The sequence below is a fragment of the Acomys minous genome, assembly GCF_964271855.1.
Source record: "Acomys minous genome assembly, chromosome: 14".
NCBI lineage: Eukaryota > Metazoa > Chordata > Mammalia > Rodentia > Muridae > Acomys > Acomys minous.
The window spans coordinates 57054869-57071537 of record NC_140496.1 but is presented as its reverse complement, the minus strand read 5'-3'; the positions used below and the strand labels follow the sequence as shown (position 1 = coordinate 57071537).

At 43.4% G+C, this 16669-nt stretch overlaps 1 long non-coding RNA gene across 1 annotated transcript in view; it reads right to left on the bottom strand.

Moving 5' to 3' along the window:
• The window catches only part of LOC311583031, a 39251-nt gene extending 34436 nt beyond the window's left edge, over nt 1–4815 (bottom strand). The window contains exons 1-2 of the long non-coding RNA XR_014774363.1: nt 4685–4815; nt 4324–4546 (exon numbers count right to left, since the gene is read on the bottom strand). This is a non-coding gene — a long non-coding RNA (uncharacterized lncRNA). The remainder of the gene's footprint in view (nt 1–4323; nt 4547–4684) is intronic.
• Between the last annotated feature and the right edge of the window lie 11854 nt (nt 4816–16669).

The following is a 16669-nucleotide window of genomic DNA, read 5'->3' as shown; positions in this document are numbered from 1 at the left end:
AGACTTCATAAGTCATGTGCAATGTCTTTTTTTTATTTCTTGTTTTATTCCATGTAATCAGAAAAGATGCACAATATGATTTTGATTGCTTTGAATTTTCTGAGATTCACTTGCCACATAATTCATAGTCTGCTTTACAGAGAGGTTCCTGTGTTAATGAGAAGATTTCTCCTCCTTCTCCTTCTCCTTCTCCTTCTCCTTCTCCTTCTTCTTCTTCTCCTCCTCCTCCCCCTCCTCCTCCTTCTCCTCCTCTTTTTCTTCCTCTTCCTCCTCCCTCTTCCTCCTCCTCCTCCTTCTTTCTTCTTTTTTTGGTAGGATTTTTTTCCCTGCTTAATAATAGCCCTTGCTGTTCTGGAAATCATAGAGATCTGCCTTCTCTGCTTCCCAAAGTGCTGGGATGAAAGGTGTGCACCACCATGCCTGGCTGAAGAATGAATTCTTCAGCTTTTGGATGAACTATTTTGTATGTGTCTATTAGGTCTCTTTTGTCTTTAGTACAGTTTAATTCTATTCACTGGGAGACAGTCAGGACCATTTGTCTCCCAATGAAAGCGGTGTGTGCAGTTCCACACCTTGTTACACTTAATCCTCTCTCCTGTGTTTCACTGACATTGAAAGTGTCAGGGTGTAGTCACAGCTGACCACAAATTCATGCTCCTTGCACTTAGATTCCTAAGCATTGCTTTCTCTCTCATTTTAGATTTAATAATATTCATTTTATAAAATTTGCCACTCAGTTTCTGATTGTTGTCTCTTAATGGAATTTATCTCTTGACCATCACATAATTAGTAGCTTTGTCTCTTCTCACAGTTTTGTTTTGTTTTGGTTTGGTTTTTAGTCTTTAAGTCTATTTTGTCAGAAAAGCATTACCTAATGCTGCTCTCTTTTTATTTCCATACTCAATGAATTTCTATCTGTGTTTGTTCACTTTCAATTGATGTATGTCATTACTGATAAGGAACTCTTTATGGAACACAGTGGAACCTTATTGTCAAAACATTCATTCAGCCTATATATATTAATTTGAGAATTTAGTCCATTTACATTCAAGACTGTTATTGATAATAAAAGACTTATTCTTGTGATTTTGTTAACGTGATGTATTTTTACCATAAGTATAGTAAGTATCTTCTGTCTCTTTTGAATGTTGATTCATTTGACTGTAAAATTTGTACTTGCTGGGCTTTTTTGTAATATCTTCTTCAGCACAAAACGCTTTCTGTTGGAGTTCTGTATGTCTGCACTTATAGGAATATTCCTATATTAGGTATTATGCAGGGATCTTTTGATTTATCTGGACTTATTCCAGTTTTCAAATTAATTTCTCAGACCTGAGTAACTCTAGCCATGTGGGTATGTGACGGTCATAGCCACATGCTACCTAAGCCTGGATTTCCAGATCTCATATATTTCCCAGTGACAGGTCCAAGTGGCTTTTTAACTTCCTCATTGCTTACCTCCTCCTCGTCTCGTATGGCAGGGACTCCTGGGCACTCCTGGGTGGGTATTAGGACTACAGTGTTTCAGTCTTACTGTGAGCCCTTTAGCTTTTGTATCATGTATTTCTTTGATTCGAGAAAATCTAAGAATTCACCCCTTCTTTTGGCCACCTGGGCATACTCATTTCATGAACTTGATTCTGTTCTTAACTGTTGTTGCTTTATTAATTGAGAAAGAAATATCTACATGTCGAACACAGAAAGACACTTTCTTCTCAACTTAGCCTGACTGATGAAATCTCTGAACAAAGTTCATTACTTTTTTTGACATTGCATTCTTCAAAGGTCAGCTATAGTGAGTAATATCTATTTACTAGATTTCTTGTTTAATTAAAATGAAGTCACATTCCACAATTATTTTCCATTAAAAATATTACACAAGGCCGGGCGTGGTGGCGCACGCCTTTAATCCCAGCACTCGGGAGGCAGAGATAGGCGGATCGCTGTGAGTTCGAGGCCAGCCTGGACTACAAAGCGAGTCTAGGACAGCCAAGACTACACAGAGAAACCCTGTCTCGAAAAAACCAAAAAAAAAAAATATTACACAAATATATTACAAAGTTAAATGATACACCAGAAAATTCAAACCTTTTGGATAATAGCAAAAACAAAATACCCCAACTGAAAACAACAAAACAAAACTCTACACTTGTACATCTTTGCTGTACTATTTAGCCCTCAAGTGGCTTCATCAATGTTGAAGAAAGGAAGGAATGCCTTGACAAAGGTCTATTTGCTGTAGAAAACTGGTTGAAAATGACCCTTTCATAAAACATTTGCATGGTTAAATTGATATCGTAATGACATGCATAACAAATAGGAAATATTAATTGTTTGTCTGATTTGAGAAAAAATAACTCAGGAAGACATAATATAAAATAATTAGAGAGAAGGAGAGTGGCTGGGCAGGTGAGCCTGGCTTGTGTGGGCTGCTGTGGGGACTGTGCGGAAGGTTCCAGCTGTGGTCCATTCTCAGAAGGCCACAGCCCTGTATTGAAGCCACTGGAGAAAGTCAGTTTCCTCACCCAGAAGACAGCATGACGATTTGCCCCTCTTGTCTGTAACTAGTTTAGTAGTGCATTATTGCCTTAAAGACCAGGGGCGTCTGCTCTAACTACTGCGTTAACAAATGCAGTAAACATTGAACCCTTACTCAGATCTAGCCAGTGAACAGGATATTCTCTACAGTTATGTGGAGAGTAGGGACTGACTCAGGCATGAACTCTGGTGCCCCATATTTGACCACTTCCCCTCTGGTGCCACTCAGAGAAAGGGTAAGCCATCTACCAAGATGAGACTTGATAGATAGCCTATGAAGGCTATAAAGTGGGGGAGGAGGTCCCCCTCGGTCATAGACCTAGGGAAGGGGAATAGGGTGAAAGTCGGAGGGAGGGAGGATAACAATTCAGAAATAATCTGAATAAATTAATTAAATAATACAAAAATTAAAAAACATTAGGAGATGCTTCACACTCCCTTAAAAATATTTTTTTTAAATGTTAGGAAAAAGTAGCACATCTTGATAAATTGGCTGAAGGAAGAGCTATTTTGTTGTGCTCCAGTATCTTTAGGTATTAAGAAGGTATTTCATTCTTGAAGAAAAAAATGATCCCTTTGCTGTTGCAGTTTTGTTTACATATTTCATTGATCAAGTCACTGTCACTGTGCTAAGCACTGTATAAATGGTGTCTTTTCTCATTTTCAGATGGGCTGAAGCTTTGACACAACATATGAAGGCGATATGATGACATTGTCCCTAGAGTATGACACTGGAAAGACCAGCTGCAGAGGACTTGAATAAAGAGCGTATAATGTGAGGGGTGACGTCACTTCTGTCCTCACCCACCGCCTTTTTGGTGCAGACTTACACCCCCTTTTGCTGCTGATTTCTGTGATGTTTCCTATACAGGACCATTGTGAAATTTTAAAAAATCTAATGCTTAAATAGTTACTTTCGTACCTTCCAGACACTACTGGATCTTTAATACCCTGTTTCTAAGATGGTGGCACCTATTTTTCTTACCTGCTTCATCTTTTGGCTTAAATCACTCACTCACATAATCAGTTAGGCCCTGTTTTCACTACCTACTTTCATAGAATAAGAATATAGCATGTTTATGGGAAACTCTACTTTTATTTTATTAAATTTCATGATACCTGGTTATAAATTAAACCCTAGTGCAAAGTTCAAATTTCTGCTAGATGACTCAGTATCTATTGGCCTTGGGCAGGAGGCTTGGCTCTGCTCTTCCCCTTTGGTGGCTTTTGGTCCACATCCTATCCCAATTGGAACTGTTTTCTATTTAAGAAGAACATTAGAGGGTAGAAATGTGTCTCCTAGTAGTTAAGAGAGCTTGTTGCCTTTTCAGAGGACCTCAATTCAGTTCCCAGCATCCATGTCAGATGTCTCACAACTACCTGTAATGCCTGCTCCAGGGAATCTGATGCCCTCTTCTGACCTTTACAGGCAACTGCACACATGTGGCACACACACACGCACACACACACACACACACACACACACACAGAGGGGGAGACACACACACACACACAGAGGGGGAGACACACACACACACACACACACACACACACACACACACACACAGAATTAAAAACAAGATAAAGTCTTTTTTTAAAAGACTCTTTCTTTGGTGCCCTAATTATCTCTTGCTTCCTTTAGTACTTTTCTTTAGCACTAATGGAATAAGGCAAAAAAAAGAATGATGTGTCTTAGAATGCAATTTGAATATGTTTAGCCATGTAAAAGCAACATTGCTTTGATTTGCCCCGATATGAATGCAAACATAATTCTTAAATACTCACCTCAGTCTCTCTTCCTTACACTTCTCCTTTTATGAAGTAAAACATACACAGTCTGAGCTGTGAGCTGTCTCTGAGAAACGCTATTTCAATTCCCCCCTTTCTGGAAGAGCGGCAGAGTTTCACGTTGTCTCTTGGCAAATTGTTCCTCCAGGGTTCTAGATTTTGGAATCCGTGGGAATCCAGATGACCAGCATGTGTGTGTTGTTTAATTCAAGTGTCAGTTCTAGAAAGAGAAGCATTTATCCCGTTCACCAGGGAACATCAGCAGCCACACTGGTCTTTCTTCCCAAAGCCTATCTGCCAGTGAATCAGAGTCATTCCTTCTACTCTGAAAGAGTAAACAGTGTCAGTTTCTCCTCACCCCCAGAAGGTCTGGAAGTCCTCTGATTCATCAGAGGGCTGCGATTTACTGCTGGGAAGCATCTCCTGGGACATTCATGGGAGACTTGTCAACAAGATCACGCTTCTGAGATGCCGCTTCCGAAGAGCCTGGGTCAAGGCTGGTGGTGTTTGCACTTTGTTGCCATGCTAGGAGGTCATGCCAGGCTTGCACTTTTTGAAGCATGCCCCTGGGTTCTGACACTCCAGCCTGAAGTGTTTACCCTCCCCAGTAGTTGTTGGCAAGGAGCAGACAAAAGTAAACATGGCAATTGAGTGCACTTGCTGTAAGCACTTGAAAGAAAAGACAAAGTGAGCTGCGGTTCTTCCCCCTGAGTCTGTCTGTCATCAGAAGGGCAGCGCTGTTGTAGGGAGATCTACTTGTTTTTCCCAGTCTGGAACACCCTTTTCCACCTGTCGGGCCTGATGTCTTACTTCCACCCTTCTCATGGCCTATTCCTTGAACATATACTTCTTCATCTCTCCAGACCTTTTTGGCCTTAAAGCTTACCTCTGCCCTGGCTGACTTGTGCTGTTGTGTCTTGTGTTGTGTGTTGCCTTGCAGATCATGGGCAGTAGAATCCAGGAGGAGAGAGTGATGCGATGTGTTCCAGTTGGAGACTATCCGTAGATGTCCTCTCTAGTCCTCAGAGGTCACGGCATCCCACCCATGCTACCAAACCCAACCGATCTCTGAGTTTAAGCCCCAAAATGAATTCCAGATTATCTACCTTGATGGTCCCAATATATAGCATCGTGTGTTAAGTATACATGCACATCAAAAAGGTAGGAGTTGGAGATATACCTCGGTTTGTAGAGTGCTTACTTAGCATGCATGAAGCCCTGGGCTCAAACTCAAACACTTCATAAATTAGGTATGCTGGTACATACCCGAAATCTCAGTACTCAGGAAATGGAGGCAGGAGGACCTAAGTCAAGGTCATCTTCAGGGTAAATAGCTAATCCTAGGCCAGCCTGGCATACATTAGGCCCTGTCTTAATAAGGTAAAGTATACAAATATGAATATATATTCTTTAAAAAATATTTATATTGGTTTTTTGGTCTGGAACTAGAACTATGCAGTACATGTGTGCTAGAGATGGGTACTGGATCCCAGAACTGGAGTTACAGATGATTGTGAACCATCATATGGCTGCCGAGACTTGAACCCTAGTCCTCTAGACAAGCAGCCAGCACTCTTAACTCCTGAGTTATTTCTGTAGCCTCAAGACATCTATCCTTGACAAATAGACGTTCCGAAAGGTTACCGAGCAGGTCTGTTTAGGCTTCGTCTTCTATAATGGGATTAGCACTTGTGTATACTTTATTCTGTTGTTCTTTGGCCCTAGGTAGGAATGAGTTAACATATATAAACTTCTGAACATCTATAACATTAATAGATGTTAACTTTTTTAGTTACTATATCATTTATATTCATGCATTATCCTGTATTTTCCATCATTTTAAGTTCAGAGGACTATATCTCAGTCAATAGAACATTCTCAGTACTCAAGGAAAAAAAAATGAGAAACTATCAGGTGTGTTTCGGGGTCACTGTATTTGAAGGATGGTCTTACATTTTGCTCAGAAAAATATGATTTTTTTCCCAGAACCTATGAGCAAAGCCTCCCAACGACAGGAATACAATTGTGTTTTCCTTAACTCCACCAATATGTCTGAAATATATCACATATGTGCTTGCACTCCCAATGCACTGACTTCCTCTGTGGGTCTTTTTTTTTCCATTTCATCTACATAGGATAGGGGTTTGAAATTCTCTCCACAGAAATGTGGGTTACACATTGCTCAAAAAATGGGTTAAGTAGAAAATTCCTTTTGAAATGCGAACATTCTTACAAGCAGTAGGAACAGCATGTGTGTGAGCTTCCCAGACTTGTTCTATAGCTAAGAGAAAGCAGGAGAGAGAGAGACAGAGAGAGAGAGACAGAGAGAGAGAGAGAGAGAGAGAGAGAGAGAGAGAGAGAGAGAGAGAGATGAGGGAGAGGAGACACACAAGAACAGTAATGAGACCCAAGGGCACAGGTCTAAGCATATAGGGGCCCAAGATGCCCAGGTCTTCCTGGTTCCAAAGCTTGACAAACTTGTTCTGTGGTAGTTCTTAGTGATGGTTCTGGGTGGTACTGCTGGATGATGTTTTGCTGTTGGAAGGAGAATGTGGATGCTTTGGGGACCACACTGCCCTGCTAGACCTGGGGGTAACACAGTGGTGGCCCCTGCACCGGCTGCTCTCAGTTTGTGCTTCCATTGGCTTTGGAAGTGTTTGTTTCCCTGCAGACTTGCCAGCCCTGGTTTTCATTATCTCAGCCTGTTTTTATTAATTTGTTCGGGGAAACTGACACTTACTGTCTTTAAACCGCCGTTTCTTCAGCCCCTCGCATGTGACTGCTTTTTGGAACATCTCTTTATCATTTGTATGTCTTCTTTTTGGCTTGCCGGTTCAAAGTGCAAGACCATGTGTCTTCCAAGATAGCCCAATATTTTAATAGCTAAGTCACACTTTGTCATGCTTGAAGGTTTTTTTTTTGTGTGTGTGTGTGTGTAGAATGTTAAGTTCCACTCTCAAAGACACAAAAGAAAACAAACAAAAACCTAGGTATTGTGAGGGGGAAAAAAGATCCTGTGAGTCCAGGGTTCTTCCAGAACAGTGCTGATTGTACAACTCCCTGTCAACAAAGGTTAGCTTGAAAACTTGTGTCCAGCAAGGCAGAAAGTAACTCTTCTCTGGCCTATTACCCCGAGGCCCTGGAGCCTACTGCTTAGTATCTGGTGTTGCACGTAGTCTCCTCGGTCTTGAGAGTTGCTTATACACACCAGTGAGATTGGGACCCCACTGTGAGATGTTTTTGGTTCTCCCTTTAGCTACTTGACATTTGTTCCCCCTTTGCTGGCCCAAGGTTTGTGTTTCCAATCCTTTCAGAGATGATGCCCTCACACTGTTGTCTTTGCAGGTTTTTCCCCAGCTTCATTGTCACGTACTACGTTGGGTAAATATTAGGGAAAGTAGGTTACAATCTCAAGACAGCGTGGTAAGGAAGAAAACCTCAAGTGTGGAGGCCCCAGCTCATGCTCTCTTCCTTTGGGTTCGGCCCACTTCCTGTGAAGCCTGCCAGGACTCCCATGCCTGCAGCTCTGTTTCCAGGTGGCTGTGGTGGACTTTTACAACCCCACTTTCCATCTCACTCAGCTTAATTTTAATGGTTGCCTTTTTTCTTAGTGAGCTGTCTGAGAAAGTGTTATAACCTACACTAAATATAGTCATTAAAGAAGAGAGAGAAGACAAATTCCTCTCACTTAGACATCTAAGCCAAAGGTCGGAGTGAACAGGAGTCTTGGCTGACTTGAGACAAATGTTGGCCTCATAATTTCTCGCCTGTGTTTCTGTGACTGCCTCCTAAAGGCCATGACAACCTCCTATTCCACCCTTGTACTACCCTGCACCACTGCATGCCAAGGATAGTCCAATATACCATCAAAGCCATTTCACAGAGAACCAGGCAGGCATGTCCATCCAACATCCTCCAGTGGCTTCTGCTCTCTGAGATCTTGCGGACTTCCTTCATGCCTCAGACCTCCTTCATGCGTCAGCCCTTTCATGCTGTTTCAACTCTCATGCATCCTGAGGGTCCCTGTGCTCTGACATCCTCATGCTGTGGCTGTTGTATGCCTCTTTCTAGAAGGCTCTGTCCCTTGTCTTCAGGCAACTCTGACGTATTTGCCATGGCCCAGCTTTAGCCCTGTCTCCTTTTGTAAGCATGTCCCATGCTCTCCTACAGGGAGTGATGTGTTTTTTAATACCCTCTGGCCACATCCACTAAGTCACATTTTACACTCTGCTCTGTAGTCCTGGCTCTTACCCTGCATGGTTCTCAGGAGACCTCAATAAACAGGAGCTAAGTTTTGTCTTTTTTAAAAATCCCCACTATTTATTGCATTGTCTCCACACAAGGAGTGTTCAGTAAATATTAAGTGAGTGAGGTCATCTCATCACTTACTCATGTTAGCAACAAAAATATTATTTAAGACTATGTGGGAAATCTTAGACATTTTAAAAGTGCCCTAACTTACTATCAGACTGAAATCTAAAATAATGTGTAATAATTTCGATACCTCTTTTGTTGCTGGAAAACCTATTCTCTGAGCATTTAATGAGCTTCTCCCCATGTATAGTGTGTAAAGTCACAGGGTAGAGTTATACAAAACTAAAATTAAAAAAAAATCTGCTTCTGTAAAGATCTTTAGTGGGAATATAGAGTGTCTTAGGCTTGTCTTAAACCCCCTGTAGGGCTTAATATATGACTCGCTTTTATCCAAGAGCTCAGTAAATACTTGTTGTTTGATTGACTGGTTGAAGTATATATAGCCAATGTTGCCAAGAAATTCCCCATCTAATTTATTAAGTGCTGACAATTTAGTGATCCACCAGGGAAACATGAAGATTATATCACAGAGGCATAGCATGGTAATTTGGGAAGCAGCTCATTGGTAGTCATTTTGTCCACAGCCTCTGTGTTAGACAGCATGGGTCAGTTCATCTGCCTCATTTATACAAACACAACCACTGCCGGTGTTTTAAGTCTCCCTTTTGGTTCTTTTCCACCCAACGTTCTGTAGCTTTGACACTTTGTTATATAACAGCAATTTGCACCTCCGTTATCTCTAGCCTTTAAATAAGATGGAGACATTTCCAATCACGGAGCATCTAGACTCCAGCAGAAGACAGACTGCAGCTGTGTCTGCTGTATCTGAGTTCACTGTCTGAGATTTCTGCCTTCCCTTCAGGCGGTGGACTACCCGGCTGTCATTTCCTAACCGTGACTGTGGCTAAGTTGCCTCAGCTCTATGGCTTTAGCTCTTCTGGTTTGTAAATTGTTTTTGCTTTGAATGTTTATCTCCAGGATTGAATGAGTATTAGCATTGTCACCACTATGACAAGATCCCTAAAAGGAGGGTTTATTTTGGCTCTTGACACCAGAAGTTTCAGTCTGTGGTCACTTAGCTCATGGGCCTTTGACCAAGAAGAGAAGCAAATTGTCCTTGCAAAAGGGTATGGCAGAGTCAGGTGTTGCTTCATGTCCTGAAAGCAAAAGAGAAAGAGAGGAAGGGAACAGGGTTCCCATATGCCCTTGAAAGCCATGTTTTTAATGACCTAATGGATCATCCCCTAAGGGTCCTACCATCTCCCAATAGCATTGGTCCACAGTATGGGCACCAAACCTTCAACCCATGGTAATATTCAAGATCCAAACTATTTCAATAAATTACTATCTTGTGGAATATTGAGAGACATCCCTACATACCCCTGCAGTGAGTGAATTATGAGCATTACTGTCTTTACCCAGGCTTGTTATTCTGGAATTTTAGGTCTGTCCTCGCTGTCTTCTTCACCTCTGTACCCGTGGTCCTCAATATTAGCAAGGACCTTTGCATCAGTTCTTTGGTCTCAGTGCTTCTATTATATAGTTTGGTGAAAAGACACCACTCCAGGTGTCCTGAATAGAGTAAATGCAATTCCAGGCGATTAATTAAACCATGATGAAGCTGAGACACAAAGCAGGATGCTTAGCAAAACTCTGTAACCACAATGACTTCCAGGGCCAGAAGGGCATTAACGGACACTGGCTTTCTCTGTCCTCTTACTGTCTCATCTCTGTCACTGACTTTTCTTGATGAAACCTGTATAGCATCTAATTAGCAGTCCACACCAGAAAAAAAAAGCTAGCATCCACAATGCAAAGCAGAGAGGAGGAGGGCACTTTTGCATGATGCTCCTCAACTTACTCTGTCTCTCTTTCCTGCCCTTGTTCAGCCTCACGGCTAAACTAAGTGCCAGGCTTGTCGGCATCGCCTTCTCCCTATCTAGCTTCTTCTTCACGTTTCCCGAAGAGTTAGATTTTAAAAAATAAAAAATAAAAATAACCCCTTGGCTTGGGGGCGGGGGAGATGGGTGGGTGAGCAAAGGGCTTCCTGCACTAGCATTTGGACCCGAGTTCAGGTCCCTGGCACTCAAATAAAATCTAGGTGGTGGTGCATGCCTGAATCCCAGTGCTGAGGGAGTGGGGCAGGTGGATCTCCAGAGCTGGCTGCCCAGCCTGCCTAGCTGAATCGATGAACGCCAGATGCAGGGAGAGATTCTGCCTCATGAAATAAGGTGGAGAAGAACAGGAAGACACCTGGTCCTGACCTTTGGCTTCCACATGTGCACACAAAAGTGTGTCCACATACATACACACATCAGGCCACACCTACATCCACTCCGGCCTTGGACAGTTCCCTATTTTCATCTTTATCATAAGATTAAAGCATGACCCCTGCAGGATGACCTTAGTAGATCCTTCATTCTGACATTCTAGGTTATTATGAGTTATTGAATCAACCTAAAATCGCCCCTGCAGTATTATCTGTATCGCTTCCAGGCAAGAAGAACTAGAAATGTACCTGGACCCTTCACACTTTTTACCTGCTTAGAACACTTACACTTTTCTTTTTATGGAGTGCCACATTTGAAGCTTTTCCCAGCTCTCCTACCAGCCGCCTCTTCACTCTAAGCTCTGCAGCTCTAACACTTCCCTTTCTGTGTCAGATTGTCTACTTTCCTGCCTGCTCTCCTTCATGTACACTGAATGGAACTTTGTGGAATTTAATTGCTAAATAAATATTAACACTGGATATAGTCCCTGTGCCAGAACTCGCCTGGTTGAACGATTTTCATGGGCTCCAGCTGGGACCCTGTGAAAAGTGCTGCATGGGAAATGAGCCCTTTCTGTTCCCTGGGACCCATGCACTGGAAGTTTGTGTTATTCTACGTGACCTATGCATTCTGAGTGGAGAATCAATTTGCAAATGGCTTCGTATTGGTCATCTAAGTTTGGTGCTTTCTGTTGTTCGTCTCTTCCCTCTTTTTTTTTTTAACTATAAAATTTTAAGACACACCTGGCTGTGGAATCTTGATCATTACACACTAGGGTGTCCCAGAATCCTCCTATGATAAACCAAAACTATTTTTGGTATGATGTTTTCCAAGGAGCAGAAAATTCCTTTGATATGGTAAATACATTCTAAATCAGTTCCACCTTTTTGGCTTGTAAGCCTTTGGCAGGATTGCCTGAAGATCACAATGCATTGGGGGCCCTTGACCAAGGACAATCTTTTCAAAAGAACTGGTATTTCTCCCAAAGGAATCGAAATGGCATTTCATCATTTCTGCTAACTTGATATGTTACTGTGCTTAGTTTAGATGCAATGCTCATAAAGCACAGAAGTGCTTTGTGCAATCTTTTCATGCATTTTAAGATGTGAACAGTCACAGCAGCCCCACATGGCTTCTTGTGTCTTTGAGGGGTTCCTTGGAGTAAATACTTGGCAATGAGTTAACAACTGGATTGTCTTACAGTGACTAAATTGCCAGGGCCATTTAGTAAAAGATGGTGGAAAAGTTTTGGATGAAGAAGAAAGTAACACTTGCGTTGGAACCAAGTGAAAAGAAGGTCCCATTGTGGTCCTCTTCCCAAATCCTGGCAAATGGCCTGCAGTACTCAATGATATGCAAGGAGGCAGAAGCAGAAACAGCTACGAGACAATCTGGCCTGCCTAGGTAGAGTTAGAACAGACTAGAAGGGGTTCCTCATCAAATGAGACTGCAGCTAAGATGCTCTAAGACGAAAAGACATCACTACATACACAATTTAGGAAATCTTTCCCTTTGGAATAGAAGAGACAACTTTAATGGGGGACGTCCTTGGTTTGGCTCATCCCATTGGTCTTCTTTGTCCAACCTGGGCAGAGAGCTGAAATCAGCATTGAAACCAGCGACTCCATTTTTAAGAAACAACATTCAGATTATGAAGGTTGAAAGAAGTCAGTTAGTGTCTGTCTTCTGGTGGGAGTACTGCAGCTTGTGTTCTTATCTCTATCTTCAACAATTAAATATTCCTCATGGGCAGGAATGGGAAGTTTCTCATTTTTTATAGTAATCATAATGTCTGAAACATAGACAAAAATGTATGGAATAAATTACTAGACATATGAGGGGTATGTGGAAACCACATACAGACTGAGTCTAAGGCATTCCTCCTTGTTCTGGATTGTGGTCTGATGAGTGAGTGACAGCTCACTCAGGACTTGCCTGATTCAAATTATCTTCTCGTAGTACAAATGCAGGTGCAGAATAGCTGAATTAAGAATAACGAGCTTTTCTTTTTTAAAATACAAGTAAAGACACAGTGAGATTATAATTTTAAGATACTATAGCCAAGAGTAAATGAGTTTATAACAAAGTTGAAAGCAGGAAATCAGGAGACAGAGTTACCAATATTCATGTGAAGAGGGATAATTAAGAAGCCAAGATGTCCAAATACTCACGGAGACCAACTGTTTACATACAAGCCAACAGGGGCTTTAAGGAATGTAAAAGTTACATATTAAAGGAGGGTAAACTAGGCCTTTATCTGTGCAAGTCCCTCACAGAAATGAGATACAACATAAATGGGGACTGTTTTACTATAGATCCATACAAAGAGTGATGTCAAATTAGGAGAACAAGTTCTCTTAGAGGAGCCCAGAAGTGACTCATGGTCCAGCCCTGAGCACTGGATGAAGGTTGGGTGTAGAGGAAACAGTCCATTCCAGCAGAAGGCTCTGCATATAGAGCTTCAGAAATGTGAAGAAAGAGTCATAAAGGACCCACAAGCAACTCATTGTGTTGGATGATGGAAACCTTTGTTGAGCAACGATGCTGGGGTGCTGGAGAAGCACACTAAAAGCTTCCGACTGAGGCAAGGCAGAAGACAGGTGGCGTCATGTTGAAGATCTTTGATGTCACACTTGAGACATTAGACACTTGGATCATTTGAGGGTCTGCTGTTTGGTTGCAATGCTTTAGGCATTGGGATATGATAAGTGATTCTGGATCGAAGATCTAATTTTTATTTTGGAGTATTATGGTGCTCCTAGTGAGGATTAAGTACACTGGGATAGGGATAAGGCAGAAGTGATTAGTAATGGAAGAATGGCAAAGGTTTCGTTCTAGGCCGGCAAAGAAGGAGTTGACAGTAGCTCAAAGGAAAATAATTGTTGATTCTGGACTGATTAGTTAGGACCAGTAGAGTGAAGGGGGAATCTAAGATGACATCCTTTTCTTATATTGGTAAGGTTCTAGGTTGCGGGTCCTCCAGAGAGGAAAGGAGTTAGTTAGAGGATGCACATGTGATGAGTGTGTGAGCTCTGACTGTGGAAGCAGCTTGTTCTGACAGATAAAGCCAAACGCTGAGCAAACCCCCAGCTGTACGCATGTGTATGCATTATCATGAAGAGCCAGAGAACAGGTTATGCCTAGAAACTTCATCTTAGGAGAGAGTGGCCTACCTTTGGTTAATGAAATAGAGAGGGTGCCTTGCAAGGAGTGAGACTAGGAGGACCCAGAAGAGACAGAGAGTGGAGTGAAGGGTGGGGAGACAGCAGAGTCTGTGGAACGACTAAACTACCCATCTCTAAAAATGTTACCTGAATCTGTTGGTGTTGCTGAATGACCATGACCTTGAGACCATCTTCTCTATTACAGGTTTCTCTCTTTGCCTCACATGGATTTGTGCCCATCAGTGATTAACTTCCTGGTTCTTAGACATGCTTTATTAATTGAATCAAGAAGAGAACACAGACAGATAATAGTAATGAAAATAATGTATAGGCTCGAGATTCTGTTTTTTTGATCCAGGCCCAGCACAATGGTAGTCATCTAGACTTCTCCAAGGTATTTGACTAGACAGCTGGAATAGAAAAGAGTTATCCAATATTCATATCCAATCCCATGATGCTGAGTGACAGAACTTCCCACTCTAGGCTTGACCACTCCCCTGAGTTCAATATACTTGTATTAGTTACCACACAGACATTTCAAACATGATATGTCCAAAATACTTTCATGATTCATTCTCTCAAACTTGTTTCTACACCAACACACACACACACACACGCACACGCACACGCACACGCACATGCACACGCATACACAAAACAGAGCATAGAAACCATCTCATTATTGAAGCTGTAGTATGTCAAAGTATATCCTATTGCAATGAATCGTTGGTCTGGTTCAAAATCTCTGGTTTATGTGACACTATTATTATCAGATCCTCACCAGGCTTCCTCCTGGTTATCCTGTTACTGCCCTGTGTCACGGAGACTCTGCAGCCTTGGATCAGCAGGACAGGCCCATTCACAAGTCCCAACTGTTCTCAGATAATATAGATTTTAGGGTGGCCCAACTCAGAGCCCTGGTCCTGGGCCTGGGTGGTAGCTGAACTGGTCAGCTGACTCTCCCTTATCTGGACTACCAGGGTGAGCTCTCCAGTCTTGCTCCTGCTAGGCCATACAATGCCACCATGGGCAGGAGGCAGAGTCAGCTCTCCTGCTCTCCTGCCCTCTGGGCAGGCTCACTTGTACCCACTCCACTGTGTTGTCCAGTCAAGATGTGGGGCCCACTCTCTCAAGTGCTGCAGCCCACAAAGGGCTGAACCAGCTCTCCTGCTATCCCAGCCTCAGAACTGACTTACCCTTGCCTTCAACATCAGGCCCAGTTCACTGCGTTGCCTATGTGGAAGTTCAGGGCCTGCTTCCCCGAGCGTTACATCCAGTGAGAGGTCAAAGCTAAGTTCTTCAGTCCTCATGCCCCAATGGGTCAGCTCTCCCAACTACCATAGGTGGCAAGAAGGAGAAAGGGCATCACCCCCACTCCCATACAACCTTAGGGCAGATGAATGGTAGGGCCAGCTCTCCTGTGCTCTCGCTCTTGGGGCCAAGTCACCCACACTACCACCACGAGATCAGCTCTGGTGTCCAAGCAAAGTACAGGACCCATTCTCCTGAGTGCTACAGCTAGTGAGGGGCATGGATAGCTCATGACCCTGTGGGTAGCTGGAGGTGGTGAGGGGTAGGGGTGGGACATGACCTCTGCACCCGCACCACCCACAGCAGACACATGGCAGAGTCAACTCTCCCACACCCAGGCTCCCAGGTCTAGCTTACCCACGCTCCTGAAATCAGGGCCTGCTCTCTTGAGTACTGCTGCCATGCAAGCGTGAGAAGTGGAGCCAGCTCTCCTGAGCTTCACAGCCCGTTCTACACAGCCCCTGGTCAGCCACATGGCCGCTTGTGGACCAGTGTAGTCCCTATGTTCTTTGGTGGTAATATGAGCCACAGACATGAACACTGACCCCTGCCACTGGGCAGTCACGGACCCAGACATGGCCCCCCACCATGGCAGCTCGGGCTGGAAATTCACCATGGCCCCAGGTGGCAGGCCTGGCCACTCACAACAGGCTGCTCCTCTCTACCCTTGAGTCTCCAGTTCCATCTCACTTCATGGTGCCCACGCTGCTCCATTCTCTTTCCTTCCCATCTGAGCACCACATACTCACACACTGTGGTGGCTCCCACTGCAGGATGTCCTTGAGTCTGGCGGCCCCTGGATGATAACCTCCATTAAGTGGGTGTCTATGGCCTGCCAGTACCATGCACTGGAAGACAAATCTGTGGGGGACAGGGCAGTTGACAGGTCACTTTCTGTCTTCCCCCTCCCATGCGGAGCTGGAGGGTGGTAGGTGGGGCGCTTTGTGTCTATGACCTACATGTGTCATGGGGTGGGTGGAGGGCAGCTCTCCAGGCGTCTTTCCTCACCTGCACCAAGTGGCATGGCTGAACAAGGTCTCTGTCTGTCTCCCTCCCATGCCACACTGTCCAGTGGAGTGATTCCTCAAGCAGTTGAAGAGTGGAAACTCACCTGCTGCTTCTAGAGAAGACGAATCTATGAAGCACTTGTCTTTCACCAAAGACTTCCCAAAGCCAGCGTCAAGGCAAGGCTACCACCTGTTTCACTCGGATCTGTCCTCTCAATCCTAAATATCAAATGCTTCCTTAGATTTGGAAGTTCCTCTAATGTCACGAGGAAATATG